The following is a 4,856-nucleotide window of genomic DNA, read 5'->3' as shown; positions in this document are numbered from 1 at the left end:
AAAAAAAAAAAAAAAAAGAAACATAATCTTGGGCCCCAGCCTAAATTAACAGAGTCAGAAAACTGCATTTTAATAAGGTCTCCAAGCAATTCATATACACATTAAAGTTTGAGAAGCACTGAGATGCTTTTTTACATTTTTAGTATTTTTTTATTTCAATCGCTTTTGGGGTACAAGTAGTTTTTTGTTACATGAATTGTATAGTGGTGAATTCTGAGATTTTAGTGTACCCATCACCCAAGAAAAAATAAATTTGGACAAAAATTTAAGTATAAAGATAGTTAAGAGCATAGATTCTGGAGCCAGGTTTCTTGGGTTTAAGTCCCAGCTCCACTACTCATTAGCAGTGTAATCTCATGCAAGTCTCTGTGCCTTGGTGTCTAAAATGAGGACAACAATAGCACTAATTTCACTAAGTTATTATGAAGATTCAGTGAGTTATTATACGTTAAGTGCTTAACCCAATGCCTGGCACAATGTAAATGCTATATGTAGGTGGTGCCTATTACACATTGTACCTAATGTAGAGTTGTTTTTTTTTTTTAATCCCTAGGCCCTCCCTACTCTCCCCTTTCTGAGTCTCTAAAGTCCATTATACCACTCTGTATCTCTTTGCACACTCATAGCTTAGCTCCCACTTACATATGAGAACATACGTTTTTTGGTTTCCCACTCTTATGTTACTTCACTTAGAATAATGGCCTCTGGCTCCATCCAAGTTGCTGCGAAAGACATTATTTCATTCCGTTTAATGGCTGAGCAGTACTCCATGGTGTATACATACTACATTTTATTTACTTACTCATTAGTCAATGGGCACATAGGCTGCTTCCACATCTTTGCAATTGTGAACTGTGCTGCTATAAACATACGTGGAGAAGCACTGAGTTTCTGACTCTTAAGTTCATGCTCAGATTTTCTGTCATTTGGGTCTTTTCTCACTTCCTAAAATAGTGCTCTGCATATGGCCAATGGTTAATGAAAGAATGTTTAAGAAATTCTTGTTGGCATTTATTTAATTCCATTTGAAGGGAGAAGACCATTTCTGGGAAGCCAGAACACGTTTACCAATAAGTGGCTTAAACAGAGACAGAAGCATACTAACAACAAGCAAACAGAACAATTCTAGACATACACAGACAACTCTGTGGAGTGGGACAGATGGGCATAGTAATTCTACTCTCACTCCATGCTACTGCTCTTACTATTGCCTCTCTTCCTCATTCATGCTTGCCTTTATCGGACCTACTACTAAGCTCTTGTGCTGAGTTCTGCCTCACACACAGGGTGGTACCACATGGGTTACTTGTTTCTCATAGCCTTGTCCTCAAACCCAAAATCTAAGAGTGAGATACTGTACCATTAAGCCAGCACACAGTGGGAAAATAAAGCAATTTGGCATGTCAGTATTTCTTACCTTTAAATGGTTGTGACCACTGTGACCCAATTAATGTCTTATTTCTGACAGGAGCCAAATCCCAGGCCTGGGTCTTTATCCAACATTTGCCTCCTGTAGCCTGTCCTAAGTTATTTTAGGGACTGGTAACAACAAAAATTCAGAGTGCCCAACCTCCAATTTCTTCCTTTGCTCTACCTGATGCAATACCTTAAAGTAAAAAGAACTGGCGGTTGGCAAATATTTATGAATTTACTGGAGTTCTGTCACTACATTCTTATGGGATCCAATAATGACAGGATTTAATGAGCAATAATTAAAGTTACTATCTGTCGAGCACTTATGATATGCTTCACAACAACCCTATGAAATAAGTAGTAGTCCTATTTAATGAATGAGGAAATTAAGTTTTCAGAAGTTCAATAACTTGTCCAGGAAATAGTCAAGATAGAATTCCAGCTAACACTTGTCTGAGTCTAGAATCTTTTAACCACTGAACTTATATGATGTCTCACTTGTAAGATACCACTGCAAATGCACTGTGTGGGCACAGAATCATCTACCTTCTCCAGGAATAATGTGAGGATCAAATGAGATGAAAAATGTCAAAGCATTTAGGAAAGTAAAGAAATACAAAATACAAGATATAATTTAGCACACTAAAATTGTGTCCAAATAAAAGCCCTAGGTTCTCTATAAATGACAAATGTATATGTGAAAATTTTTCACCTTCATAATTAGAGCTATCTCAGTTAATTCTATATACATTTTTAATTTATCAAATTAGAAAATATTTCTTAAGAGCTCACCCTTGGTGTTGGCAAGGAGGCGGTGAAACTAGTACATTGCTGACGGGAGCACGAGTTAGTACAATCTTTCTGAAAAGCAAGTTGACAATGTGCTTCGAGACTTTATTAAAACTTGAAATAGTGTTTTGTAAGAAAAAATAAATTTGGACAAAAATTTAAGTATAAAGGTAGTTAAGAGCATAGATTCTGGAGCCAGATTTCTTGGGTTTAAGTCCCAGCTCCACTACTCATTAGCAGTGTAATCTCAGGCAAGTCTCTGTGTCTTGGTGTCTAAAATGAGGATAACAATAGCACTGATTTCACTAAGTTATTATGAAGATTCAGTGGATTATTATATGTTAAGTGCTTAACCCAATGCCTGGCACAATGTAAATACTATATGTAGGTGGTATCTATTATTTCTATCTCAGTGTTATTTATAATAGCAAAATCTGCCTGACTATAGAAGAATGTTTATGTACACTACGGTACACTTACAATGGAATTTTTTTTTTTTTTTTTGAGACGGAGTCTCCCCCTGTGACCCAGGCTAGAGTGCAATGGCACAATCTCGGCTCACTGCAACCTCTGCTTCCCGGGTTCAAGCGATTTTCCTGCTCAGTCTCCCAAGTATCTGGGATTACAGGCACCCACTACCACGCCCGGCTGGTTTTTGTATTTTTAGTAGAGACGGGGTTTCACCATGTTAGCCAGGCTGGTCTTGAACTTCTAGTCTCAGGTAAGCTGCCCACCTCCGCCTCCCAAAGTGCTAAGATTACAGACATGAGCCACTGCACCTGGCCACTTACAATGGAATATTGTACAGAATATTAAAAATGAGGTTTTAAAAGAATATTTAATTACATATAATGTAAAGTAAAAAGCACAGGAAGCAAGCCTGGGGAACATCGCATGACCCTGTCTCTACAAAAAAAAAAAAATTGACCAGGGGTGGTGGTGTGCACCTATAGTTGCAACTCCTCGCGAGGATAAGGTGAGAGGTGAGAGGATCCCTTGAGCCCAGGAGTTTGAGGCTGCAGTGAGCAATTATCATGCCACTGCACTCCAGCCTGGGTGACAGAGAAAGACCCTGACTCAAAAAAAAAAAAAAGAAAGAAAAGAAAACAACAACAACAAAACAGTAAATGAATTGTGTATATTGTTCCATACTACTTATGTTTGCTAAAAGAGCACTTTTTACAAATATAGATGCCTAGAAAACAACTGGTAGGAATTACATCAAAATATTAACAAAGAATACAACTGGGTATAGACTAGGGGGTTCTTTGTACTTTACTGTATTTTCCAAAGTCTCTAGAACAATGTTTCTCACACTTTCATAGGTAAACAAATCACCCAGTACGCTCGTTAAAATGCAGCTTCTGGGTTAGTAGGTATGGGATTTTCAGATTCTGCATTTCTGATAGGTTCTCCTGTGATGCTGATGATATTGGCCCAAGGTCTACACTTGAGTAGCAAGGTTTTAAAGCAGCATATCTGAACCAATATACTGGTTAACTGAGACCCACCCCCAGAGTTTGATTTCGTAGGTCTGGAGTAGGATCCTAGGATTTGCATTTCTGACTGTTTCCCAGGTGATGCTGACACTGCAGGTCTGTGAACAGCACTCTGACAACCGGTGCTGTAGAATCTTTTTTTTTCTTAACATTAAGGAGGGGAGGGCACTAAAAAATATGTCAGGCTTCTCCATTGCCTCCAAAATCAGATCCAAATTCTTCATCCAAAAGCCCCCATAATGCAACCCAATCATTTCCTACTACTTCTCATTAGGCCATAAAATCAAATCACTATGCCCTAAACGCACCTGAGATTTCAAACATCAGGACTTCCGCTGGATTTCCTCACTCCGGCTATGCCACTTCCTTCTATTTCCTCATGCCAAATCCTACTCAGGCTTCAAGGTCCTCAAATGCTATTTCCTCCATAAAGCCTCCTGATCTACCACTACTCAAAAAGCTACCTCTCCCTCCCCTCCTCAGGGCTGCACAGCACTTTTCGTTCCTCCCCAGTGACAGACACCATCTGTACCTGGTCCACAGACTCTCCCGGTTGGTGGTGTATCTTTGCCTGTAGACTGGGAATTTCTTGAGGTCAGGGGAGTGACTTGCCTATCTTTGCCTCTTAGTCTTAGCAAATTCCCAGTAGACAGCTGACACTCAGAACTGACCAAAAGAAGGAAGGAATGGGACCTCCTGAGGAAGGGCACAGAACTGTCCTGTAAATGGAAACTAGACCGGACACACGCCAAGCCGATGACCCACAGTAACAGGTGCTCTCCATCTCTGATGTCTGTGATTCATTCTGCACAGCTGCGCATACACACCGCACGCACACACAGGCTCCCAGAATACGGCGCCCCACACGCTGTACAGCACGCCGCGTTCTGGACGCCCCAACGGCCACACACACCGAGACACACCTCAGCGACAACCTGGATCCACAAAAAGGAGGCCCTGCCCCCTTAAAAATATTAACACCTTACTGCAAAGAACTAAAAGCTACGGCTTGCGCCTGCGCCCCTTGTTCCCCGCCGCACCTTTTCTTGTAGTTAAGAAATCTATTTCTGCACGCATTTCGTCGCCGCCGCCCCCATCCCTACACACACACACACACTCACTCCTCTTCCCCCTACACCCCCACCCCCCAACCCC

General features: G+C 40.9%; 1 long non-coding RNA gene across 1 annotated transcript in view; it reads right to left on the bottom strand.

The window, feature by feature from the left end:
• The window catches only part of LOC105517207, a 36,450-nt gene extending 31,930 nt beyond the window's left edge, over positions 1-4,520 (bottom strand). The window contains exon 1 of the long non-coding RNA XR_001002637.1: positions 4,234-4,520. This is a non-coding gene — a long non-coding RNA (uncharacterized LOC105517207). The remainder of the gene's footprint in view (positions 1-4,233) is intronic.
• Between the last annotated feature and the right edge of the window lie 336 nt (positions 4,521-4,856).

The sequence above is a fragment of the Colobus angolensis genome, unplaced genomic scaffold (genome assembly GCF_000951035.1).
Source record: "Colobus angolensis palliatus isolate OR3802 unplaced genomic scaffold, Cang.pa_1.0 Scaffold3, whole genome shotgun sequence".
NCBI lineage: Eukaryota > Metazoa > Chordata > Mammalia > Primates > Cercopithecidae > Colobus > Colobus angolensis.
Note: the sequence above shows the minus strand (reverse complement) of the source record. Positions and strands in the feature narration are given on the sequence as shown.